The sequence below is a fragment of the Macrotis lagotis genome, chromosome 8 (assembly GCF_037893015.1).
Source record: "Macrotis lagotis isolate mMagLag1 chromosome 8, bilby.v1.9.chrom.fasta, whole genome shotgun sequence".
Taxonomy (NCBI): Eukaryota; Metazoa; Chordata; class Mammalia; order Peramelemorphia; family Peramelidae; genus Macrotis; species Macrotis lagotis.
The window spans coordinates 142,574,689-142,601,917 of record NC_133665.1 but is presented as its reverse complement, the minus strand read 5'-3'; the positions used below and the strand labels follow the sequence as shown (position 1 = coordinate 142,601,917).

The 27,229-nt window shown below is 37.7% G+C and overlaps 1 protein-coding gene across 18 annotated transcripts in view; it reads left to right on the top strand.

Annotated features, from left to right (window-relative positions):
* ATP2B2 (ATPase plasma membrane Ca2+ transporting 2) overlaps window positions 1–27,229 on the top strand; it is a 681,398-nt gene that overhangs the window by 403,417 nt on the left and 250,752 nt on the right. For 2 of the 18 annotated variants that reach the window (XM_074198575.1, XM_074198576.1), the window contains one exon: window positions 20,376–20,466. The exons of the other annotated variants lie outside the window; for them this stretch is intronic. The gene's annotated coding sequence lies outside the window, so the exon portion shown is untranslated. The remainder of the gene's footprint in view (window positions 1–20,375; window positions 20,467–27,229) is intronic. 18 annotated transcript variants of the gene reach the window in all.

Genomic DNA, 27,229 nt, shown 5'->3' with positions numbered 1-27,229 from the left:
AAATTCTGAAGGCCAAGGTAGAGATAGTCCAAGACTTCTTTTGGGAACAGTCAGACCTAATTTGCTCAAGTCAAGTGGAGGAATAGTAGGAAACATGCTTGGGGCCCTGTTTTATTCTCTTTTTCTTTCCTCTGGTCTTAGACAAGAATTTTTTGCATTAGGTTTAACAGCTCTAAACAGTCCCTGAATGGACCTGGCTGGCCCCCTGTTTGTCTCTTCCCTGGGGAATGCTGAATTAGCATCTGTCCCTCTGCAGATGGCTGGTGAACTCAGCTAGTGTTCCCCCTCCCTTCTGTCACCAGGATTTGTATATGGGTTCAGCTGAAATTGGGAGTGTTGTTCTGTGTTATTTTTAGAAATTGCACCATCTGTTCAAGGTGCTGTTTGGATTTTATTCATCCTTTGCAAATGGCCGATAGAGAATGGTGCTGAGTCAGGGAAATGGCCACACCATGGAAGGGAGGTTTGGAGCTGGTGGCAGAGAAATTGTTGAGTGAAAAATAAACAGGGCCCAAATGGATGTGATTTATGTCAGCCAATTCTTATTTTCACGACACATTCTGGCTAGAAGAAAGCCTTCATTGGAAGACAGCTTTCTTTCAAAGAGCAGTTATTCTCAATGCTCCTAGAAATGAAGCCAAAGAGGTTCTCCTGGATTGAACAGTTGGAGCTGTGATGCCCCAGCATCTAGGCAATTGATACCTTGGTGATGCTTAGCTGAGCATGACTGGCTGTACTGATGGGAAACCAATCACAGGCATAAGATCTTGAAGGAATTAGGATGTGTGGTTAAATATGAATGGTAACAAAAATAAAGAACCACCCTTCATCTCTTATCCTGTTCATCCAGACTGAATGTTTTTGGCTGAGAGAGACATTCTAACTGAACCCAGAGTGAATAGGAATGGGAGGCAGGCAGCCAGAGAACTTTTGAGGAACAAGGCTATAAGGTGGTGCTAATGAGCTCTATAGAAGGTGGCCTTCATGCAAAGACACCCACATGAGATTTTTTTTTTGCTCCCCTCTCAACCAGTGTTGCTCTGTTAACATAAAATATCTTTACTTTGTTCCATTGCTTAGCAGTCTGCTAATTGCCTTTAGAATCAAATACAAACTCCACTGTTGAACATTCCAAAGAATTAATGTCAACCTGGCCATCTAGGTTTATTGCACATTATTTTCCTTTAAACACTTAACATTCCAGTTAAGTATGTCTACTTTCTATTTTCGATACCATTGTATTGGATGTCACCTATTCCTAGAAGATACTTTTCCTCCACTTTTTAAATCCCTACTTCCTTGGGGCAGCTAGGTGGCACAGTGGATAAAGCACCGGCCCTGGAGTCAGGAGGACCTGGGTTCAAATCCAGTCTCAGACACTTAATGATTACCTAGCTGTGTGGCCTTGGGCAAGCCATGTAAACCCATTTGCCTTGCAAAAACCTAAAAAAAAATCCCTACTTCCTTCAAGGCTCTGTTCAGTTTCCTGCTTCTTGCCAGATTTATCTGATTAGTTAGTAGTTCCCTCCTCACAAAATTACTTAGTATTTTTTTATCTGTAGTTGTATTTACTTGTCTGTGTTTCCTTTTGTATTTTTTTTATTTGTGTACCTATTCCCCTCTCCCCCATCAATGGACTTCATGATCAGAGATTGTTGTATCTTTTGTTATGATGTTCCCAGGGCTCAGTATTGAGTACCTAGTACAGTTCTTTGATAAATGCTGATTGAATGAATGGATAAATAGTGATTCTTGTGGTTTAACCTACTTCTAATTACTCTATAGAAAGAGAACAGAGGAAGGAGACCTTCCAACATTTTTATACCTTAGAAAATGAACTCATTTTGTTGTATTGCTTTTTTACTTAGTTGACAGTTGAGCTAAGAGTACTTGGAGAATACAAATTTTGTGGGACAGATATGGAAAAGTTAAGAGGTCGTTTATGCACAAGATGTTGTGGGAGAGAGGTGCAGCTAAGTGGAGCAGTGGATGGAGCACTGACTTGGAGTTAGGAGGACAGGACTGAGAATCCAGCCTCTGACACTTGTCACTAGATGTGTGACCTTGGGCAAGTCATTTAATCCTGATTGTCTCAGCATATAGGGTCATCTCCAATGATCCTGATTTATATCTGGCCACTGAACCCAGATGACTCTGGAGGAGAAAATGAGACTGGTGAGCTAGCACAGCCCCCCCCCCCCCAAATCCAAGTTGTCATGGTATCACCTCCTTGATGATCTTCTTTGAAAATGAAGGATGGGGGGGCAGCTAGGTGGCACAGTGGATAAAGCACCGGCCCTGGAGTCAGGAGTACCTGGGTTCAAATCTGGTCTCAGGCACTTAATAATTACTTAACTGTGTGGCCTTGGGCAAGCCACTTAACCCCATTGCCTTGCAAAAGAAAAAAGAAAAAGAAAAAAAAGAAAATGAAGGACAAAAAAAAGAAAAAAAGAAAAAAAAGAAAATGAAGGACAAACTTTGGGAGAAGGCACTTTCCCCAGGAAACTAACCCAATTTCATATTGCTAGGAGAAAAAAAAACATTATCTTCCAAGTTGGAAGTAACCTGCCTTGTCTTTTTTGTTCTTTTTCATTTTTCTCATTTCTTTTGACTTCTCCTTGTTCTCCCATCCCTTTTATTGGGTAAGAGTGTGGATTGTTTGATCCTATCGAAACAATGACAAGTTGTATCTATGCAACACTTCAGGGAGGTCTCTGTGTTAGTCATAATCAGTAGGCATTGAGGATCAAGGGCAGTGAGTTTCCACTTTGAAAAAAAAGTGAATGAATAGTAGAAAATGGCAGTGTCAGAGATATATCTGCTGGAGATTCTTCCTTGATACAGAGGTCTCTCCTAGGACTTACCTTTCTGGGGGAGGAAGGAAGGCTACTTGTCTTGCTCACAAGCTTATGCTTCTTCCAAAAGTGAGGACAGCATTGAGGAAGAATATCATTTACACCTTCCCTAGCCTTCCTGTCCATCCTCAGCTTCTGACATTATTATATCTGATCTGATTTCTGGTTCTGAGGGCATGATATTTTCTCTATCTTCATGTCTCTGAATTTCTGACCTGTATCAAGATGATGAATTCAGTTATTGAAGGGATCTCTTTCAGCCTGAGGGCTAGTCATTGGCAAAACTATGTAAAAGCTGAAGTTTGTTGTTGGACCCCTTCAAATTCCCTGTCACAACTCTATCACCAACTAACTGTGTCTGCTTTGGAAACCTTCCCAGCTTCTTGTGTCTGAAAGTTGATAGCATAATTCAAATTGACACTAAAGAGTCAGTGGCTTAATATGTTCCCTCCCTGAAGTATATCTGCATTTTTAAATATAACCCTAGGAAGAAGACAATCAACATATAGGGATTTCAGGAACAGAGTTGGATATTGAGGGATATCTTTTGAGGCAGGGGGACTTTTCAAGTCATCAGTGAATACTGCTACCTAGATATTACATAGTCTACCTAGTCTGCCTATGTAAGGCCACCCCAGAGCTGCTTTTTAGCTGACTTCCAAGATCTCCAGACCTCCTTATCTCTGCTCTTGGGTCCCGGATCCCTGTCTGTCAGCACCAAGTGCACAAGGACAGCTCCTTGTGCTCCACACTCTGAGGCCCAGGTGTTGAGTCAGGGGGAAGCATCGGGAGAGCCCAAGAGGCTTTGCTTGTTTTCCTGTAATGAGTCAGCAGGCAGACAACTGCAGCAGAGCTTGTGTTTGATCAGTACCTACTTAGAGCTGAGCTGAGATTTGTTGGCATGAGGTAGAGAACAACTTTCCCTCTTTCCTTCCTCTGCTTAAACTAGCTTCCCATTTCCATGTTTCAGTATTTGCAGAATGATTTTTTTGCAGAATGTCTTTTATTGGATTGTTTCCTCCCTTGTCCATCTCCCAAAATGCAACTCTGAAAATCACCGTGTTGTCATAGATTTACTGGCTTCTAACAATAGCAACAACAATACCACCATCACCACCGCCAATAATAACCTCCCTAGCACCTTTCAAAGCAGTTTCCTCACTACCCACCCCCTGTGAGCACAAGTATTATTTCCCCATTTTGTTAGATGAAGACACTAAAGCTCAGAGAGTTTAAGTGATTTGTCCAAGTGTACATAGCTAGCAATGTTTGGAGGTAGGAAGGGAACTCAGGTCTTCTACTTATAAACCCAATGCAAACTCCATTCCATGACCTTGATCCTCAAGGCCCATAACTGGGGATGATGGAGTACAAGAACTCAGAGCTTGGTTTTTACTTATTCCCAAATGACATTCCTGGGAATTATGGCAGAAATGTATTGACAAGTCTTCTTCATTGCAGACCTTGTTGATTGAAAGAAAAATGCAGATCTGGATATTGTATCATAATAATACTCATTTCAATTTATATAATGCTTTAAAATTTAGAATGTGTAACATTCATTAGCTCTTTTGAACTTCACACAAACAACCCAGATAAATGGACCTGTCAAGGATTATGAACTTTTTTTTGGTATTTGAAGAAACAGAGAAGGATATGAAGTGACTTTGCAAGGCATATAACCAGTTACAGATCAAAGGAATTAGGACAATTTTCTAGTTCAGCAATCTAGTCCTTTTTCCTCAATCTCATAGATTGTATACAATCTAAGAATTCAATATCACTTGAGAATCCATTTGGTCATGCAATCATAGATTTAGAGCTCAAAAACATCTTAGAAGAAATCAAATTCACCCCCTAACCTTACAGAGGAGGAAACCCATGCTCATAAAATTTCAGTGACTTGCCCTATGCTTCCTAGGTAATTAGTGGAAGAGCCAGATTCCAACTCAGACTCTCTGATCCCAAAATGGAAGGGCCTTTCTTACATAGCCATTTGTTTTTCAGATCAGAGTTCCTTTCTACAATGTGCTCAATGAGTGGTCGTCTATGGCATATTGAGTAACTCCATGGAGTGGAAACCCATGATGGTTTGATGGTGAGGTATTCTGTGCATCAAGCTTATATTTGCCTCATTGAAACTTTCATGAACTTCTCATTCTACCCACTAAGGACAGACAAATGCAGTTTAATCCTCTTTCCATATAATATGCCCTCAAATACTTAAAGACCACAATTATATCTCCCCTCAGTCTTTTCTTTCCCAGGTTTATGTAATCTTGGTTCCTTCTATCTATTCTCATATAGCACAATTTTAAGACTCTTTACCATTTTTCTTATCAGCCTTTAGATATTATTCTCAAGTTTGTAAATGTCCTTCCTAAATGAAGCACCTGGAATTGACTCCAGCTTTCCAGTTGTGCTGCAGTGGAACTCTCTTATTTTGGACACTTTGCTGCTTACAATGCAGCTGATGGCCACATTGACTTTTTTTGGTGGGGGAAGGGGAACTATTTCAGCATACTGTTGCTTCATATTGTATTTGCAGTTCACTAAAATAATCTAGCTCTTTTTTTTGACAATCTGATGTCTATCTATGCCTCTCCCATCTTGTACTTGTGAAGTTGCTTTTTTGAATCCAAGCATAAGATTTTACATATATCTCATTACATTTCATATTATTAGATTTGGCCGGCTGTTCTAGCCTGTCAAGAAATTTTTGAATCCTGACTCTGTCATCCAACATGCTGGTTATCCTTCCCAAATCTGTGCCATCTGAAAATTTGATAACCATGCCATTTATCTATGCCTTTATGTAAGTCATTGATAAAATTATTATAGCACAGGGCCAAGGACAAATCTGCTAGAAAAGTCCTTACAAGCTGATGATGAACCATTCATGATTATGCTTTAAGTATGACCCTTCAACAATTCTAAACTCACCAGACTGCTATTATTTAGTCCATCATAAAGTAGTAGATAACTATGATTGGGTTTTGAAAGACTTGGATTCATCTCCTCCACTTAAGAAGCTAACTTATTACCTGAGTCACCCTTTAATTTCCTCATCTGTAAAATGAGGCTACTGAAATAGATGACTGATAAACTCTCTTGCATCTTGAGATCTATGATTTTGTGGTCTTTTTTCCCCTTCATAAAAATAGCTTGAGCTACTTTGTCAAAGACTTGGTTAAGATTTAGGTAAATTATGCCAACAGTATTTTGACTGAACAATTTATCCTTTCCCCTAAAGCAAATGTGGCTAATCTAGTATGAGATATTCTTGATGAAGCTATGCTGACTCTTTGTGATCACTACTTCCTTTTCTAGATAGATTATTCTTATTGAACTTATTCTTTTAGGTTTAAGAAATGATTGGAAAGCAATTTCAAAGCCAGGATATCTGTAATGAATAGTCACAAATCTCCAGGACTAGGACCAAGGTCTCTGTATTCTGAAACCAATCCGTTCACTTCATCAAACCAATTATAGGCTGAGGGAATATTTTAAAACCTTATTTGGCAAATCAGTTAACATTTAGTAATCACCTGCTATAGGCAGAGTATTTAGCAGGAGGAGGTAAAAAATTCAATTAAGGAAATATCCTTACTAAGCTCATAAAGCCCAATATAGAAAGATATTTGCTTTTTTTTTTAAACAGTTGCCAAACCAGAATGTTGTTATACCTAGAGTTTAGCAAATCACTTGATAAAAGGATGAAATGAGTTAACATGTGAAGTACTCTGTAAGCCTTACATTGCTGAATAAATCCTGGTTGCTATTGTTAAAGTATGTCATAGTGTTCTTGTGGAAAAGATGGAGAGCTATGTGATAGAAAATAAAATAGTTAGATGCATTTAGAATTGGTTGAATGACCAGACTTAACAAGTGATTGTTAATCTTTCAATTTCATCTTGGCAGGAGGTTTCCAGTGGAGTGCCCCAGGGATCTGCACTTGGTTCTATGCTGTTTATTTTTAGATCATTGACTTGGATAAAAGCATAGATGGCATGCTTATCAAATTTGCAGATAAAATGCAGCAGGGAGAGTGAACACCCTAGATAATACAGTCAAATCCTAGGTTGAATCTAATATGAAATTCAATGATAGACTAAATGTTTTTGAGTTTAAAAAGTTAACTCCAGAAGTACATGAGAAGGGGAACCTAGGAATTTGCCTGAATAAGATCAGGATGAGCATTATTGGTTTTCAAACATAGTACAAGAAGACACAAAAAGGTAATATGATTTGGACTCTATTGAGAGAAAGAACTTCAGGAAATAAGGAAGTATCAATGTCTTTTTTTAAAATCTGGCCTCAGAGACTATCTATGTGACCCTGCACAAGTCACTTAATCCTGTTTGCCTCTGTTTCCTCATCTGCAAAATAAATTGGAGAAGGAAATGACAAACCAAGTCGGTATCTTAAAAACCCCAAATGAAGTAATAAAGTCTCTCATGACTGATAAATGACTGAATAAAACAACTGATAAGTCAATAATTTGAACTGTCCAAATGAGAATGAGCTGCCTTAGGAGATATTACATTCCTCTTCTTTGGAGATCTTTAGTTAGAAATTGGATGATATGTGTTGTAAGAAGGGATTCCTTTCAAGAATTGATTGAACTGAAATCCCTTCCAACTCTAAGATCCTTTGGTTCTGAGGCACCAAGAAAGATAAATATAATATACAATATTTTAAAATTATAGTAGAGATATACAAAACATGAGATTATAGACTCACAGAGTCTTATGGTTAGAAGTTATCTCAGAAACCATTTCTCTAAAACATGATTAACCAAGTATCCCTTATTTCAATGCTATGTGAGATTTAAGGAGGAGGATCATTACTAAGCTAAGGGCTGAGTAACTACTTAGAGCTTCTATGTTCTTTAGCAAGTGGGTCCTGACCTTCTCCCTTGACCCTATGGCTCCAATGACCCACAGGATCCCTTTCTCCTTCATGGGAACCAGCATGGTTATTTCATGAGCAGAGTTGTCAGGAGACAATGATTTATTCAACTCTGTAGAATGAATCCCTGAAAACCCCCTTTCAATAGACAGTTCCATGTATCATAGAAACCTAGCAAATCTTGGCTGGAAATAGTGCCTTTACACTTTCCAAGGGATGTAGTTTTCTAGATCATGAATTTTTTATCCAGTGGGGCAAAGGGATGCTGACTTTGAAGTTCTGGGATATCTAGCTTCTTTCTTTAGGGTATTACCTCTGAAAATTATTCTTTTCTTTTCTTTTTTAGATTAGAGCATATTTTCCCTAGATTAAAGGACAGCAGCCATTCATGAACCTAATTTCCAATGCTATTGATTCAGTTGCTTTGACCTATTCTGTTTTTCGAATCTGGACTGTTTTACTCCTTGTTGGGTTACTTGGTAATCCTTTGCTCCCAGAGTCTCTCTGAATTAATTGCTATTACTACATAAATCTGATCCATTTGATCACTAAAACAGTTACAACTTCCCCAACTCAAACTAACCACCAATCCCAGCTTCTGTAGCAGGGATAACAGATGTGTGACACTGAGAGCACTGGTAACTTTGATTCTTTGTATGACTCCTATCCAAAGAGAAACAAACTGGTGCAGGAGTTCCGCTTTGAGAGGGAGCAGGATCGCTAACTTAAGTAGTTTTCAAATTGTCAGGTCGGTTGTTTAGAACTTGAAGAACATTTTTACTTAGAAACAATATTTGTTTTCCAGGACAACCTAGTTAAATGATAACATAGACATCTATAAGAATTGCAGAAGCATCTCAGTTTTATCTAGTACAATTCTCTGCCTGATCCTAGAATATTCCCCCATGACCTGAATTATCCTAAATTAGTCTCTAATTACTAATTTGAGAGAGAGAGAGAGAGAGAGAGAGAGAGAGAGAGAGAGAGAGAGAGCGCGCATGAGTGAGCATGCAGGGGGCTTTTGCCTAGTGGGTAGGAGACCTGACCTCTCATTATTTTCTATTTTCTTGGTAATAGACCTTGAATAAATCACTTCACCAATAAATCACCTGCCTCCATTCTATTTTCCTTATCCATAAGAGAAGAATGATATCACTCTACTTTCTAAGGTAGTTGAAAATGTCAAATGAGAAACTGAATTTTAAAGTAAAATCTTCTATGAAATTATAATGATTTTTTGGACATTCGTCCCCCACCATAATTCCTCTATGATTACTTCAGCTTTGAGATGCTCTTGTTTCTTCCTGACTCCAGGACCAATGCTCTATCCACTGTAACACCTAGCTGCCCCTAAAATAAGTAATTAATTAAGATTTTTTTTTTGGTTTTTGCAAGGCAATGGAGTTAAGTGACTTGCCCAAGGTCACAAAGCTAGGTAATTATCAAGTGTCTGAGGCCAGATTTGAACTAAGATCCTACTGACTCCAGTGCTCTATCTACTGCACCACCTAGCTGCCCTTGGACTTGGTTTCTTAAAGGTTGTGTCAGCAGAGTGCAATATATTGTAAGTCCCATCAAGCTAGGGTGGTTTTGAGAACTCTCAGCTTGGCTATGGACTGAATGTTACTGTCTAAGCTCAGTTCAGAAGAGCTCATCACCAGAGAGTTGGCTATTTGGTAATGACTGTTTTTTTTTTATTCACAAAAATATATGAAGATGGTCCACTAAAATCCTGAGGTATAGCAATTTGCTTCAGAGGAGGGAGCACTCATATTCATGGGACTATGAGACTTGGAAGTAATGAAGCACTATCCCTAGTAATAATGATTCTATCTTTTTTTATATCTATCATGATCTCTTTTTTCTATTACAAATTCATTCTTATTGAAGTTTTATCATTTTTAGGATTTTCTTCATAATTTCCTCATTCAGAAGATGCCATGATTCTTTCCAAGAAAGCTATGATATTCTTTAAGGTACAATAAACAATAAAACAATATCATCATTAAATATATATAAAAGCATGAATTGTCATCACATCTAAATTTGTAAAAAAAAACTAAGTGAATTGAAAAAAGACATATAAAATAGTATTTACAAAAGTTTTTATTATTCCTATTTCAGATTAAAAAAGAATATCATAGCTTTCTTGTTTATCTCTCTTGATACTGTGAATATTTTTGTTGCCATATCTGATATAATGATAGAAACTCCTGCCATTAAAAAGTGACTGCTGGGGTAGCTAGGTGGCATAGTGGATAAAGCACTGGCCTTGGAGTCAGGAGTACCTGGGTTCAAATCTGGTCTTAGGCACTTAATAATTACCTAGCTGTGTGGCCTTGGGAAAGCCACTTAACCCCATTTGCCTTGCAAAAAACCCCCTAAAAACAAAAAAAAATTGACTGCTGAATAATAAATTTTATGGCAGGATTTCATGTTCATTTGTGTGCATTTATATTTTGAATGCATACTTCTTGTTATACAGCAAATTATTGGGTTTTGTTTTCTTATAGAGTCTTACTTTTGTGTTTCTAAAACTGTTCCTTTTGAAGACACTTTGTTATTCTGGTTATTATTAGCAGTTAGAATAATTCAGAAAACTTATGTCATTGTATTTCTTCTATGAGAAAGGGATATGATTAAGAATGGCTTTTTTATTTTGTTTTGTTTTGTTTTTGATAGTATATATGTTTTAGCATCTATATGTCTGACCTGAATTAATACAGCATGAACTTTTAAGATCATTCAGAAACAAGGGACTCACACTTGCTCTGAGGAGGTGGCAAATGAGTTTTCTCTTTATTGATTAGACTGAATCTCATAAAATTTGGCTTTATTGACCTGAACTCAATCCCATAATCAGATTGAATCTTGAAAGAACATTATCTTTCTGTTTTGAGCCCCCAAAGAAGCTTAAGATGGATGTATAGTTTTTAAGGAATTATGATCTCATTATTCTGGCTTTGTATCTAAGTCCAGACAAGATTCTTGGAATAGGTAGGTTTCAGAAGTTTTTCAGAACTGCTCAGCAAAGGGAGATGAAAACATGAAAGAAACAACACAGAAAACAAAGTTAGGAAGTTGCAACAGGGAGAAAAATTAGGAACTCAAAAGTTTTCAATGGGAACTCATGGCATCTGCCAATGGGTGATCAATCTAATTTTAGGAGTCTAAGTATACTTTAATCAGTGTCTTCTAAAAGTAGCATGCTATGACAACAGTAAGAAAAATAAAACTTAGGGTTGAAAGTCCAATTGTTATGGAGGGAACTCAGGAATTAAATATATATCTCAACACTTATAGTTATTTGGAGAGACCTGATTTGATATTATTCTAGAAAATCTTCAGTGGCATGTCCCCAAGACCTTGTGTTTATTCCTGAACTTTCTAACAGTTCCAAGATTGAGTTAGATAAAGGCATAAATGGCATGTTTATCAAGTATACAGTTGACACAAAGCTAGGAAGAGTAGCTAATGTGTTGGATGTCAGAGTCATGAACAAAAAAAATGTTGAAGTAAAACTTTGAACAAAATCTAATAATATTAAATTTAATTAAGACAAATATAAAATCTTAGTCTAAGATTAAAAAATAAGGAGAAGGAAAATATAATTAGATGATAGTTCATCATGAAAAGATCTGGGGTTTTAGAAACAGTAAACTCAATATGAGTCATCAGCCATTAGGTTAAGGAATTGCATGCAATCTTAGATTGCATTAAGAAAAATATATCATAGTGTCCAGGATCAAAGGGTGGTCAGTACCTCCCCGTACTCTCCTGATCACACCACAGCAGCAGAATTGTGTTCTGCATACTGCATTTTAGGAAAACACAATGTGTTTAGGAAAACACAGGAGGCTGAATGAATAGCAATGGCTAGATGTTAAAAAGTTATATTCTAAAATTTAAGGGGAAAAATATACCAACAATGAAATCTATTTAAAAGTGGAGTGAGTTGTCATGATAGAGTGTTTTTTACTTGATGAATGTCTTCAAGAAAAAGTTGGATGATCATTTGTGTACATTTCAAAAGGGAGTGTTCTTATAGTATGAACTGAATGTGAGAGCTCCTGATGTCCCTTCGGCTTCTGACATTGTAATTCTGTGATTTTTAACTGTCAGGGATATGAGAGAATACATTCCTAGGCTCATGGGGCAACCCTATGGGAGGAGACTGTAGGTCAAGTTGGTTCCTAGTTCCTAGTTTGATCTATTGGAATGTAGTTGTGTCTAAAGTTGACTTCCATGAAATAAACTTTAAGACGAAAATTGGAAACAGATTGTAGAAGACCTTAAATGCCAAGCTAAAGAGTTTAAATTTTATTCTAGAGGCAATAAGGAGTCTTAAAGGTTTTTGACTAGACATGGATAGAGTGCCTAAGGAAGATTATTTTGGAATTATATGATAGCAGAGACTGAAGAATGTAGAGGGAGAGTTTAATTAAGGAAGCTAGGTAGAAATCTTTTATCCCAATACTCTGGTCAACAAGAATTTATTAAAATCCACAGTGCTAAATACCTAGGAATCAAATGAAAAATTAAACAGTTATTACCCTCAAGGAAGTTATATTCTACTGAGAACTACAATGATATTATAAAATTATTATATTATTATATATGTTTATGTAATTATTATATAATCTATTATCCATATTATATAAGCAGAAATAGGAAATTTGGGAAGAAGAGAAGGTTAGAAAAGAAGACAGTGAATCTAGTTTTGGACATGTTAAATTTGAGTTTCTGGTTTATCCATTTGGAGGTGTTCAGCAGGAAATGTAAGTTATTGGAACAGAACTCAAGGGAAAGATTCAAGCTGGATATGTAGGTTTGTGAGTCATTTATAGTGATGTGTTCTTTTAAGTCATAAAAGTGGGCGAAATCAATGGAGAACCTATAAAGAGAGAAAAGAAGAGACCTGAAGACCAAGCTTTGTTGGACACCTATAATTAAGAGAAAAGGGAGAGGGGCCAATGATAATAAATTCATGAAGTCCCAGAAGGACTGGCTTTAGGAAAATCAGGAACTAGCTTAGAAGGTAAAGAGGAGAGTGAATCCAAGAGGAGGAATATCACCAGTGCCAAATAAAGCAGAAAGTGCAAGACAAATGAGAACTGAGAAAAGTTTATTTTATTTGGTAGTTGAGGTGACTTTGGGGAGAGCAACTTGAGTAGAGTTAGCATTGAATATCAAATTGCAAGGGAGAAGGGATGAGGAAGTGGAGAGAGAAGCAAAGTCTTTCTAGATGTTTAGTAGTCAAGGTGAAAAGATGATACATGATAATATGAAGAGATGGCAGGGTCAAAATTGCCTCTATTATTTATTTATTTGTTTGTTTGTTTATTTATCTATTTATTTATTTATGGATTGATCCAAATGGCATTGATGATCCATTTTTTCTCTGAAATTCTGTGACTATATGGAGAGAAGAAAAAGTATCAGAACATTAGAAAGGAAAACAGTGTTTGAGGAGATTTGTTTGTTTATTTTAAATAATGCTAGTACTAATAGTTTCCCAATGGTTCTCTTGATTCTCAACTTTAAGAGGCAAAGGGACACTGAACAATATGAATTTGAAAATAAAAGACAAGCTAAGTTGGAGTTATTTACCATGAGACCTGACTTCTTAGCAACTGGGTTGCTCACTAACCTTAGCTTTTCTGCCTCTCTCACAGCAGTTAGCTTTATCTGTAGGCCTTTTCCCTTGTGCTCTAGTCTGTTGACTTTTCTAAACATCATTCCCTTCACATACTCCATAGTCTAGTTAAACTGTCCTTGTTGTAATTCTTCATATCCAATTCTCCATCTCTAGCACTCATGCTTTTATACAGATTGTACTGAATGTTTGCATTGCAATCTCTCCTCACCCCTACCTCTTATGGTCATTAGCCCCCTAAAAAACTCAACTGAAGGCCATCTCAAACATGAGGTCCAACTCATCTAGGTGACTTTGGGGAGAGATCAGATGAGAAACTGAGACTCAGAAAAGAAGTGACATACTTTAAGGCACATGGAGTTAGCAATAGAGCTAGAACCTAAACCCATGATTTCTGGTTTCTACTCCAAAGGTTTTTCCTCTTTTGTCAACCTGACTTTGAACTCTCAGACTCTGGACCTGAACTGTGAGGTGTTGATGTATTTGTTTTAACAATTCTTTGAAATATTATCAATATTATCACCCCCATTTTGCAGATGAGGTAACTGAGGCTCAGGGAGGTTCTAACTTGTTTGTGATAAAAAATGGGAATTTTCCCAACCAGTAACTGATATCAAGACTAGAATATTTTTCTGCTGTTTAGCTGAACTTTTAGTCTTATCTTTTCTGGATCAGCTCCATCCCTATCTTCTCATTAACTACTTATTACTTTGACAGAATATTGACAAGAAAGGACAGGGATTTCATCTTCCTTTGCTCCTGTGATGAGCTTTTGTTCCTTCTAACACTTCAAAGTAAGAAAGAAGTTGGGTGGGTGAGAAGAGGGAAGAATAGTGTTATATTTGAGACTTACCTGTTTTATCATGATTAGTTTGGAAACTCTTGGCCTTACCATGCAAATCTTAGACTCTCCCCACAAAGACTTATTAATATGATTGCAAAGAGGTAAAATGGGTTAGAGAAGATGACTTAGAGTCTGCAATCAGACTAGAGTAACTTGAATTTGAGATTCTTGATCTATTCTACTAATATAGTACTTGGTTGTGTGAATTATATCCCCCTTTTATCACCAAATGGGAAAAGCAAATTATTGCCTTGTAGCTAAAGGTGACTCGCATCTTTAATCAAGTAGTCAATCACTACGCATTTATTAATGGATTCAGTGTTTGACATTCTGCTATAGTACTAGGTATGCAGACAAAATTGAAATAATTTCTGCCCTCAAGGAGCTTAGTCGATTGGTAAAAACATATATATATATATATATATATATATATATATATATATATATATATATACACACACACATATAATTTAAAATTCTATACTAAATAACTAATTGTAGCAATAACACCTAGATGAGTTGGATCTCATGTTTGAGGTGGCCTTTAGCTGAAATTTTTAAGGGACTAATGACTATAAGAGGTGGAGGTGAGGCAGTACAATCTATGTAAAAGCATGGGAACTGGAAATGGAGAATTGTGAATGGACAATTATTGTTGAGTCCTACTTCTGGACTCCCTTATCTTTCCCAGGTGAGCATTGGGGGGGGGCGGGAGACAAGGAAGACAAAGGAGACAAGCACTCCATCAAAATCGACAAGTGTTCTGTTTATTTACCAAAACAACAGGGTTTAAATACCTTTCTACTCTCTCATCCACTCCCACTCCCATGGCAGTTAGTAAAACAAGGTTCTGATGCTCAAAGGCACCAGGTGCTAATAATCTACAGTGTTCCTACACACAACAGTCCCCAACATATCCCCCTTCTTGTTTTTGAAACAAAATTATTTCATAATGAATGGCACATAAATTGTAAACAAAAGTTCAAAAATAGTATACACAAATGTCAACTTAACAAAACCAATATTCCCAAATTCCTTGAAATATATTTTATCCCCAATTTACAAATAGACAAAGATTACAAAGTTTTTTATTTTGCCAACAAAATACCTTTCAAAGCAGTCAAATTGAAAACCCAAACTAAAAGGAGTAACTTTTAACTCAGGTAGTTTAACTATTTCAGATCTGAATTACATACACACACACACACACACACACACACACACACACAGAAGTTTAGACACTAACACAAACACAGAAACAACTCTCCTGTATCACATTTAACAAGCTGAGACTGATACTCTGGACAGTACCAGATCTCAGTATATGGAAACATTTTTCCACCTTTCCAGGTCAGTAGAGAGATGTAAAGTGCATTGTAGATGTTCAAATACACACATACACACATAACCAATCAAGACTGCTCAACAGAAATATAAGCCATAGGCACAGATTTCATTTGAAAGACAAAATCCAAATTTCCCAGTCCCAGAAAAAAATCTTCTTCCCCTTTTTTCTTAACTAATTGAACCATGAAACTGCCCAATCAGTAACCTATTGAAAAACATAGTCATTGCCTGACTCCCCCCTCCCTAAACCAGGAAGAATGCATGGGGGTCCCTTGATTTCTAAAATAAGTTTTTGGAGGGGGGTCTTGTCCTTGTAGCAAAGCCTACATTCCATCTGAGACATAAGCTTGAGTTTTGAAGTTCCAAAAAAGATTTCTCTTCTCCCTCCCCTTCCCTTTGCAGAGGGTGGGAAGGGCAGAGAATGAGAGAGAGCATTTGAAATCACCTAAGGGGCTAACACCAGTGCAACCTGGCGTTGCCGCACCTTGTGAACAGTAGCCATCACCATAACAAACTGTCCAACAGCTTGTGACACTTTTGCTCTCAACAGAGGAAGCACATTTCACAGCCCTCTGCTGCTGGAGCAAGGATCTCCATCTCTTGAAGCTAGGGCTGTAGACTGAAAAGCGAAAGTTGCTGTATTCATCTTCAGTGTCAGGGTCTGCATCAGCGTCAGGCTCTATATTGGGGTCTTTGGCAATGACAAGACATCCCTAAGGTTGCCTGTAGGTTTAGGGGTTTAGATTGTGCTTAGGGCACATAGCTCAGTCAGGCCAGCAGCCACAGCCAAATGGAGCAGCAAGCAGGTCCTCCTTCATTGCGCTTCATCCCCTGCAGGGCTGCCTAGGAGATTCCACTTCCACTGATTCCTCAATGTTGACTTCTTATCACTTTCTCTGGCTATGGGGCTGGCTCTAGGTGTTGGACTGCAGCTTGAGGAAGCTGGGTCCCCCTGCAAGGCTGCCTTGGAGACCCCACTTCCCAACTCAACAGCAGCCCCCCATCAGAGAATCTATGCTAATTCTAACCCCTAATTGATAGACTATATTTCTTCCCCATAATATTGTAGGGAGTCTTTCAACTATGTAAGGAGTGACAGTCCCTGCTTTATCTTCTTTTCTCCATTGCAGGGGTTGACAAGAAATTTCGGTTTCTTGTCTACTTCCAATGCCTACTATGTTAGTATCAGCAACCTGCTTAGGCTAAGCTTGTGGCCAGTTTTGTGTGGGGAACACAGTCCACTCTGCCCCAGTGTCAATCAAGCCTAGCAAAGTAATTTCTTCTACTTGGAAAACACTAAGAGGTTGTTCTGAAGAAATTGTAATTGTAAACATAATTTCATCCTGGTTTCTCTGTTTTGACCCCTTTTTCAACTCATTTTCCTTCTTATTTATACCAGAACTTGAAAAAACATGTAACTGAGCTATGCATTACTTCTCATTTATGTAGTTATCATCATCATTAGCATTCATTATTGCAATAGAGAAAATTTTCCCACTTACGTACTTTACTAAAGGTATAATGTGAGTATACTTTGGATTAGATGGAGCCAAATGATTGCAAACCCCTCATCCATTAATTGTGAAGGGTGAATAGGTACTTTAGTAGAAGCATGGGGAGGCACCCTAAATTTCCAAGTACTTTTGACCGTCAATAGTTTGATATGGGTCAGCTTGCTGCCAAAAATGCATACTGTTTTTTCCATTCCATCTCCTGCTGGTCCTGAACTTTCATACCCCATGATTATTTTTGATGGGCCCCTGGGAGAGGGCGCCTTTCTCCATTTAAATTTCCTTGTCTACATTCTGATGCCCACTGTCCTGCCTTTTCACATTTTGGGCACAGAGTTTCAGGATGATATGCCTTGACCTTTCTGGGTTTAGCTCCTTTGGCACTCCAACAATCTTTCTTTAAATGTCCAGGTTTTCCACAAACAAAGCAAGTCCATTTCTCTTTATTTCTAATATGCATATTAGCAAATGCCTCTGTCATTAATTCTGTATGATACACCTGAGACCCTACTCTATCACATCTTTGAATCATTTCCTCAATGGTGGCATCCCTTCTTAAGCCAATCAATGCTTTCTGACAATCAGCATTCTCATTAGCCCATGCTAATTGTTTTATTAATACATCTATTCCTGCTACATCTCCTAAAGTTTTTCCAACTGCCTCCTGTAACCAGGCAAAAAAATCTATAAAAGTCTCATCATTTCTTTGTCTAATAAGTGCAAATGGTTTTTTCTTATCATTTTGTGTTGGAATATGTCCCCAAGCATTCTTTACACAGGTAGCAATTCTTTCATATGTCTCTAACCCATAATATAGTTGGCCTGCATTGTTGAAAAATTGACCTGTGCCATTTAATTGTTCATAATATGTGGTGGCATTGGGACCTTGTGCATGCCTCAAAGCCATCTGTCCACATTGTTCTATAAACTCTGTCATCCAAAAAACAGATTGTCCAGGTCACAAATATGCTCTAACTATCTTCTTCCAATCATTAGGTGTTAATATGGAGTATGCAAGAGTAGCCAATTGTAGCCAGACAAAAGGTGATCTTGCCCCATATTCCCCCACTGACTTCTTTAAATCTCTGACTGCTTTTATATCTAGTGGTTTATGTCTTTGCCTAAGGTTTCCTGGATTAAAAGGATCTGGCTCCTCAATAACAAGGTATAACTGAAACTCAGCTCCTAGATCCATCAAACTGTCTCCCTAATCTTTTGCTTTTTCAATGACCTTTTGTACTGCTGAAATCTCTTCCCTAGGTGCTGTAGGGATGATCCTAGGGTTTTCTTGATAATACTTCTTTATTTCTTCTGCCTCAGGCCATGGAGGCAAATGCACTTTCACTTTACCTTCACTTTCCTCTGTACTTTCTTCTTCCAATTTCCTTAACATCAGCCCCATGATAGTAAACTTGTTACTTTCTCCAGAGTCCTCCACTCTGGGATGTCGCCTGGTTCTCTTGCTTGTATCTGCTATGTCCTTCTTCTGGACTTTACTCAGATAACACGCATATGTTTAGTGCCTGTTCGGGCACCAATATGTTGAGTCCCACTTCCTGGACTCTTTCAGTCTTCCCCAGGCAAGCAATGCAGGGGCAGGAGACAAGGAAGATAAAGGAGACAATACTCCATCAAGATCTCCAAGTGCTCTGTTTATTTACCAAAACACCAGTATTAAATACCTTTCCACTCTCTCATCTACTCCCATTCCCATGGTAGTTAGTAAAACAAGATTCTGATGCTCAAAGGCACCAGGTGCTGATCATCTACAGTATTCCTACACACAATATCTCCAACAAGAAAAGTTTGACTGGACTATAGAATATGTGAAGGGGAGTGATACTTGGAAAAGTCAGTTGACTTCAAATTGTTAAGTGTTTTAAATGTCAAAAAGATATGTTTATATATTATCCTAGAGGAAATTGGAAACCACTAAAACTCTTTTGCCCCGCTTAGCTACGTACTGATTATATTCAGTCCCTAGGACCATGCTTGAAATTGTCTAATTTGGTGGTAACTACACCGAAGTCTCTGTTTACACAGTCCTCAAGAGCCCAATACTATTTCCTCTCCATATTAATGCTTTTTTGATATCACTTTAAAAAACAAAACAAAACTCTGTAAATGGGAATGGAACTTCTTTAATGTGCAAAGGGCAGGAATCTGAAGAAGTTGAAAGAGCTGTGTGGGACCAATGAGGGGCAGGAATTTGGTATTCAGATGTCCTCAGCATTAGGGTATCCATCCTTGGCTCTCTTTTCAGGAGTGGCTGTATTGGCTGTTAAGATTAGGGAAGAAACAATCTTCAGAATGATCCAAGGAATTCTTGAAGGGATAAAAGACAAATGAGGAGTAATTATGGGTTGATAGAATTTCAGAGCTGCAAGAGTCCTTGTAGCTAATGTGGGGGAAGGGCTAAGTAAAATTTTGATCCATACAAAAGGGACCATCATCTAGAATCATTCTCTTATTTCCCAGAGTAGGAAACTGAGAGGTCAAATGAATTCCTCAACATTATAAAGTTAGTTTAAGGCAAAGCTTGCCCTTGAAGTCAGTCCAGTGCCACTGATCTTTCAGTGCTTTAATGCATCCTTGGTAGGAGGAGGGGGATGCTTTCTCTGCCAAGGTGAACTGCAGCTCATCCATGCTTTATTATTCTATGTAAGTCCTGTTTTGTTCCTTCTTTTCAAATTTTAAATTTTAAATTCTTTCTTTCTCTCCTCTTCCCTTCCCCACAAATGAAATAGCAAGAAAAACAAAACACATTCCACATATGTATAATCAAGCAAACAAATCCCCATATTGCTCATGTCCAAATAAATCTGTACCTCAACCTATATTCGGAGTCCATCACCTCTCTATCTAGAGAAAGATAATATTTCAGCATAAGTCCTCTTAAATTGTGGTCATTTTGTTGATCAGAGTTCCCAAGTCTTTCAAAGTTGTTTGGTTTTACAATATTGTTGTTATTATATAAATTGTTCTTCTAGTTCTGCTCATTTCACTTTGCATCATTTTATAGATGATTTACCAAGTTTTTCTAAAACCATCCTCATTATTTCTTAGACTATTCCATCACATGTAATATACCATATTACATAATGATGATGATGATGGTGATGATGATGATGATTGTCCATTATTTTTGAAGGAAGTCATGACATCAGAGAGCTGATGCCATGACAAGGACATAAATTGGATTTGAGTGAGGGGGTGCTGTACTAGGTCACCAGTCTCACTTTCTCCTCTAGAGCCATCTGGATCCAGAGGCCAGATATGAATCAGGATGAATGGAGATGGCCCTGAATACCAGGCAATCAGGATCAAATGACCACACAATTAGTAAGTGTCAAGTATTCAAGGTCATATTTGAACTCCTGCCCTTCTGACTCCTAGGCTAGTACTCTGTCAGCTGCCCCACCATATTACATATATATTCCACATATAGCTTAACTTCTTCAGCCATTCACCAATCAATTAGCATCCCCTCAGTTTTTCAATTCTTTGCCACCACAAAAGAGCTTGCTATAAATATTTCTGTACATTTGGTCTTATTTCTTTTATCATTTTTAGGTATAGACCCAATGGTGGTATTGATAGGCCCTTAGCATTTGCATAGTTTTTTAAAATTATTTCCTTTTATAAATTATCTATTTAGGAGCTAGTCTGCTGAGAGCTTTTTTCTGGGTCTTCCAATATTTCTTAATTTCTTTGGATGTTATTCTCAATGCATGCCTGTACCACCATCTCCTTTTCTGATTTTAAATGTTACTGTCTTTTATATTTAGTATAAAATATCTTTTATACTATGTCTTACACAAGCCTTATCTTTCCTGTTTGATTTTGGGTAAGACACTTTACCATTCTCAACCTCAGTTTCCTCATTTGTAAAATGACATTAAAAATAGAACCTACTTCCCAGTGTTGTTAGGAGGATAAAATGAGATAAGCACAAAGCACTTTGCAACCCTTAAAGCTATATAAATGGGCTTATGGTAGCTTATTATCTCCCCATTAAATTGTGAGCTTCTTGAGAGCAAAAACCATCTGACTTTTCTATTTGTATCCTCAGTACTTATCATGGTCTTTGATGAATAAATTCATTTGTTCTTTTTTTGAAAGGAACTACTGTTTGCCTTTCTTTATGTCCCTAGCACTTAGTATAGTTACTGACATATTATTGGGGCTTAATAACTATTTATGGCCACTATTATTATTATTAATTGTTATTATTATTATTTCCTGAATCTGCAGTAATTATACTCCTATAGTATTTTTATATCTCCATTCTTCCTTTGTCATCCCATCACTTAGATATTTATTAAATTCTTGTCCTGTACTAGGCATTGTGCTAAGTGATGGGTTTATAAAGCCCCAAACTCACCAATCCCTGCCCTCAAGGAGCTTAGAGTCTATGGATCTTGCTTGTTGCTTATGCTACTTCCCCAAGCCTCTTAGGACCAGTTGCCACAAAACTAACATCCACTGAAGGGCACAGAACATCCTCTGAGATGTGTCTCCTTATCCCATTCAGCTGAGCAGTGAAGGTTTCTGGAAGAATTAGTTTTGAATCCAAAGTTCTGCTGTCCTACTTACTCTCATCCCAGAGCATCTGCCAAGCCCCACACAACAAGCTTTATTGGCCTCAGTATGAGTTAACAATATAAAATGGTGACCAGAAAAGTCAATGCAGTCTGAGGCTATATTGAGAGAAGACAAGTCTGGGGACAAGAATATTCATAGTATTCTTTCCCTACCAAGTCACATCCGAGGTCTCATATTCAGTTCCAAAATTCACATTGTGGAAAGGCCATTGATAAGCTGGAGAGGGCAGCCTGGACAGTGTAGGGTCTTAAGATCATCTTGTATGAAGTCTTTGAATTTATTCTGTATGGCTTCCAAAGGCCAAATATAAGTGGAGGTTGTAAAGTCAACTTAGGCTTGAAAAACAAAAGTTATGAAGAATTAGAGATACATAAAAGTAGAATGAACAACTTCAGAAGGTAGCAAGTTCTTTTGAACCAGAGACCTTTAAGCAAAGACAGAATGTCAAGGTCTTTCCAAACCTGATGTTCTCTGATTTGGCATTAAGTTTTTCTTAGTACCCTACCCTGAGCTTGTTAATGTGGAGATACATGAAGAGTATAAGAAAGAGAGTCCTAACCTTCAAAGATGCCTTATAATTTAGTTGAGAGATTGTCTTAACATAGATGGAATAGTAGACAATGGATGCTATGTGTCAAATGAAGACAGTGGACTGCCAGTGTTAGAGGAGGAGGGAAAAGTTTCTGAGGAGTGACAAGAAGCTGGGTTCAAATTCCAACTCTGCTGATATTTACTACCGTTTCCCTTTTTTTAAAATAATATTTCATTTCCCTCATTACATGTTAAAACTTTTAACATTTTTTTAAAGTTTCAAGTTATGAATTCTATCCCTACCTTCCTTCTCCTCCCCATCCCTGAGAGGGCAAGCAATCAGATATAATTTATACATGCTCAATCATGTAAAACATTTCCATTTTATTCATTTTGTACAAGAAGACTCAAACCAAAGAAAGGAAAGAAAGTGGAAAATATTAAACGTTATCATCATGAGCCCTTTGGAATTATCTTGGATCATTGTATTGCTTAGAATAGTTAAGTCATTCACAGAGTAATCTTGCTATTGCTGTGTACAATGTTCTGATTACGCTCACTTCACTTTGTGTCAGTTCATGTAAATCTTTCTAGGTTTTTTCTAAAATCATTATCCTTTCTTACAGCACAACAATACTCCTTTATAATCAATAAAAACACAACTTGTTCAGCCATTCCTCAATTTATGAGCAAAAAATTGTTGTGAAAATTCCCTCCCCTTGATTTTGGTGGCATCATTTGTACAAAAACTTTTTAATTTTACATAATCAAAATTATCTATTTTATATTTTGTAATGCTTGCTATATCTTGTTTGGTCCTAAATTCTTTCCTTATCCAAAGATCTGCCAGGTAAATGAATCTATGCTCTCTTAATTTGCTTATGGTTTCACCCATTATATGTAAATCATGAATCCATATGCTGTCTTGGTATGTAGAGTGAGGTGTTGTTCTATACCTAGTTTTTGCCATACTGGTTTCCAGTTTTTCCAACAGCTTTTTTTTAAAAAATCCAAATAATGAGTTTTTGTTCCAAAGACTTACCATATGCTGGATTTCTATGGTAATTTACTATAAAGTATCATGAATCTAATCTATTTCCACCACTATTTCTTAACCAGGATCAGATTGCTTTAATAATTGCTGCTTTAGGAGCAGCTAGGTGGTGCAGTGGATAGAGCACCGGCCCTGGAGTCAGGAGTACCCGAGTTCATATCTGGCCTCAGACACTTAATGATTACCTAGATGTGTGGCCTTGGGCAAGCCACTTAACCCCATTGCCTTGCAAAAACCTAAAAAGAAATAATTGTTGCTTTATATTACAACTCTAGTATGGTTAAACCACCTTCCTTCACATTTTTCATTGATTTCCTTGACATCCTCCATCTTTTGTTCTTCCAGATAAATATTGTTAATATTTTTTCTAACACTCTAAAATAATTTTTGGCAGTTTGATTGGAATAGCACTGAATAAATAGGTAGGTATTCAGGTAGAATTGTCATTTTTATTATATTGGCTTAACCTACCCCTGAGCAATTAATATTTTTTTCCAATTGTTTAAATCTAACTTTATTTGTGTGAAAATTATTTTGTAATTGTGTTTATATAGTAACTGGGTTTTTCTTATCAGATAGATTCCCAAGTATTTTATAATGTCTACAGTTATTTTAAATTGCATTTCTCTTACTGTTTCTTGCTACTGGACTTTGTTGGTAATAGAGAGCAATGCTGATGATATACCTAGGTTTATACTCATTACCTTTTCAATCTCCAGCAAGTCACTTAGCCTGTTTTCTGGGTCTCAGGTTCCATATCTGAGATGATATAAAATCCTTCCCATCTCTCACTTCTCTCCTCAGTCAGTCTTTTGTCTGCTTCACTGTATTATCCTATTTGGGAAGCACCCAGTGCCTTGCACAAATCTTTCATTTCTCCCTCATCAAAACTTACCTGACCTCTGTCTCATTTCCTCAGGGCCCCATTAGATTATAATAAGCTCTCTAGAGAACTAAGCTTGGCTAGTGGGTTAAAGGCTGAAAATATTTGAATCATCACTCTCAATTTACACCTGTGTGGCTTTCAGAAAAGTTTCTTACTGCTCTGGGCTTCAATCTCCTCATTTGTAAAATGAGAGAGTTGGACTCAAAGACCTCCAAGATTCCTTCTATCTCTAAATCAGTGGTCCTTTGAAGCTTCATGTGTATCTATGATCCAGGACTAGGAAGACTTTCAGAGGGGATTCAAAGGAATACCTTGAATGGAAGCACTTATTGAGTGCAAACTCAGTGGTAATTGAAGTAGAAAAGTGAGATGCTCTGGATATCTAGAGAGTTTTCAGCTGCATGCCTCTGAACCCATGTTTGGTACCTCTATTGAAACATGGAGATGTCACACAACTCTGTTAGGATTGGAAACCTCAATAGCAATCATCACTTATAGCTTAGAATATATACCAGATGTCATGGCAGAGGAGACCTTACCTCTGTTCTCATGAGCAGTTTTCCAATCCCTAGCACTGTATTGAGAACCAGGAGATGTGTTCACCAGCCCTTCCATAAACTTAACTATGTGACCTTAAGTAAGTCACTATCTTTCTTGGCATTGGTTTCCACACCCCTTAAATGAAAGTACAGAACCAGAAGATGTCTTCTCAATTTCAAGTTTTAAAATCTGGTCATCAGAAAAAAATGAGAGGTTTGGATTAGTTAATGGGAGAATGGAAAATAGAGGAGAGGCAGGGAACTCAGAGGTCATTTCATCCAACTCTCTCATTTGATAGATGGAAATTGTAGGTTAAATAACTTGCCTAAGGTCACACAGATGATATGTCGTAGAAATGGGAATTCAAGCCAAGCCCTCTGACTCCAAATTTAGTTTTCCATTCACTATTAGGTACTTTGCAGCTGTAATCCATGATGATTTTTGTGGATAACTGATGGATCTTTGCCCTGCATTTTCCTGAAGATGGTATCTCTATGCCCTCCTCATTTTCTTTTCTTTGTAACTCCCCAAAGGCATCTATTTCCCCCCATGCTTCACAAGGCCTCAGATGCAGCTCTATCTAGAACTACCTCCCAGGAACAGGGCCCCAATCTCTTCTCCTTCCTCTTCCTACTGAAAACCTCATGGGTCCTGCCTTTTATTCACCAGGACTTTGAGTTTAGCTTGTTGCCAGGGAAAACAATTTCATTAGCCAATTCCCAGCAAGATGTTAAGGGCTGATAATGCCTTAATGTGCAGTTCTCCCCTAGGCATTTTATAATTTTACAGAGGAGTCCTAGGGACACAAAGAATGAAATGCTGTGAATTTCAGATGCCAGGATAGAATGTCAGTGGAGATTTCCTTTTGGGGGGAAGTCGGAGAACCTTCTTGACACCCTTCAAAGTGTGTATGGGTAAGTGATCACAGGTTCATTGTGCAGACCCCTAAATTGGAAGACAGCATGTGGGAGGTAAGATGCTAGATTGGTGATCAGGAGCCTTGGACTAAGTTACCAACAGACTAATCAGGGGGAAATGGTCTATGAGTCTCAGTTTCTTCATTTGTAAAAAGGGGACAGTAGTAGTTATATCACTTACCTCACACAATTATGTTAAAAAAATACTTGTGACCCTTTAAGCCCTATAAGAATACAAGCTATTATTATTTTACATGTCCTTTGATTTGACTGGATCACATCTAAAGCCTGTTTCATCTCTCTAGATTCCATGGAAAGAATACTGAGTTTAAAATCAGAGAACCTGGGTTTGCAGCTTGCTTCTGCCACTCAATATGCTAACAAGTGACTCTCCTTCTTTAGGCTGAATGTTCTTTATCTGTAAAATAAGAGGTTATGTGGGGCTAGGTGATTTCTACAGACCTTGCTAGCTTTGAATTCTGGGATTCTATCATTCAGCTGTAGTAGCTTGTTCTACATGCTGGGAATTGAGAGGTGCTTTCAAAGGTCATTCATTAGCTGTGTGACCTTAGGCAACTCATTTTCCTTTTCTGTATTACATTTTTTTTCTCCATCTCAAAAATGAGAAGATTGGATTAAATGATTTTGATGGCTCCTTTCTAAATTGCTCCTTTTCAGTCTAAATGACTTCTGGGTATCTCTGCTCACAGAAATTCATCCATTTCCCCATATTTCTGTGAAGAAGGGAAGCTATGGATTCTGGAGTATGGTTGATTCTGAAGTATGACTGAGAGATGGGTGTTCCCTGTGAGCTTCTGAAGGTCCTGGCCTTGATGTCTGATTGTAGGGGTGGTGATCACAGGTCTCAGGGGAGCTGTAACTGCTCATTTTTCCCTATTGCCCCTTGCTGTCTGTTGCTGTTTTATTAGCTTATTTTTCAGAGCCACCAGACAGTCTAATGTGCTGTGGGAGAAATTACAGGATACTGCATTGGCTGGTTCCTGAGCTTTTTGGAGCTAAGGACAAACGGAAGGAAGGCTGAGGAGCTGTCCAAGTCCTGGTGGTTGTCAAACAGAACTCCCCTCCCCTGCTTTCTCTCCCAAAACTCCACCAGTATCTGAACTATGTTGGTTTTGCTAGATTCTTCCCTACTCCCTTTTCAGACTTTAGACTATGAAGGTTCTTAATCTAATTTATTTTGTATCATGTAGCCCTAAAGTTCTCCAAATATTACTTTGAAAAGTTCATGGATCTCAGGTTAAGTACCCATGGTTTAGAGAATAGTCAACCTGGGCTATTAGATCAGGGTTTCTTCATCTTTTATTGTGTGTGGGATTGAATCTTGTGAACCTTAAAAACCCCTCCCCAAAATAATATTTTTTTTTAGATTTTTTTTTTTGCAAGGCAAATGGGGTTAAGTGGCTTGCCCAAGGCCACACAGCTAGGTAATTATTAAGTGTCTGAGACCAGATTTGAACCCAGGTACTCCTGACTCCAAGGCTGGTGCTTTATCCACTATGCCACCTAGCCGCCCCTTACGCCACCTAGCCGCCCCCCAAAATAATATTTTTA